We start from the raw sequence: 854 nt of genomic DNA on the forward strand, positions 1-854 counted from the left end.
AAGGGTCCCTGAGTCCGGACGTACGACGAGCAATAGCCGCGACAACATAGGGAGTTGTGTTACAACCACCACTTACTACGACGTTCATCGATGTGGACTCGTATTTAGGCCAGCTGCGAGCTCCAGGTGCACGTGAGTCCAGTATCTGCCCCACGACAGTAGCGCGCCCCGTGATTGAGGTACGATGTGAGGGGGGCAACGCGATGCGTGATGCCTAGGCAGACGTGCCCTCGACCTAATGGTTTTGGGTGGAACTTGAGTTCAAATACTCTATGGTTCACGGGATTCTATAATTCACACCAATTATCGCATTTTGCTACGTTCTTCATCGATGTAAGAGCCGAGATATCTATTACCGAGAATCATTTTTATTTACAAAAGAAGCATAGGCCACCCTAACGCACCTTGCGAATGGGGCGCGATGGGTAGGCTATTGATTTAAATATTCCTTGGTGCTTTCCGCGCTAGGGACGAGGGGGAGACACTTGTGTGGAGTGTCGTAGCACCCCGCCCGCACGGACACCCTAGTTGTTAAACACGTTTGCGGGTCGTTCTACTGTACAGGTTTCGACAATGATCCTTCTGCAGGTTCACCTATGCAAACCTTGTTACGAATTATCTTTTCCTCTAAATAATAAGGTTCAATGGAATTCGAGCAATCTCCCATGTAGCAAACCGCCCACGCCACCGCGATCCAAATATTTCACTGGATCATTCAATTAGTAGGAGCAATGGGAGATGTGTAAAAAAGGCAGGGACGTAGTCAACGCGAGCTTATGACTCACGCTTACTAGGAATTCCTCGTTGAAGACCGACAATTGCAATGATCTATCCCCATCATAATGAAATTTCAA

The 854-nt window shown here is 48.2% G+C and overlaps 1 pseudogene; it reads right to left on the reverse strand.

The window, feature by feature from the left end:
• Positions 1-208: 208 nt before the first annotated feature.
• Positions 209-364, reverse strand: LOC124890981 (annotated as a pseudogene).
• Between the last annotated feature and the right edge of the window lie 490 nt (positions 365-854).

Source organism: Capsicum annuum, unplaced genomic scaffold (assembly GCF_002878395.1).
Source record: "Capsicum annuum cultivar UCD-10X-F1 unplaced genomic scaffold, UCD10Xv1.1 ctg28264, whole genome shotgun sequence".
NCBI classification, from domain to species: domain Eukaryota; kingdom Viridiplantae; phylum Streptophyta; class Magnoliopsida; order Solanales; family Solanaceae; genus Capsicum; species Capsicum annuum.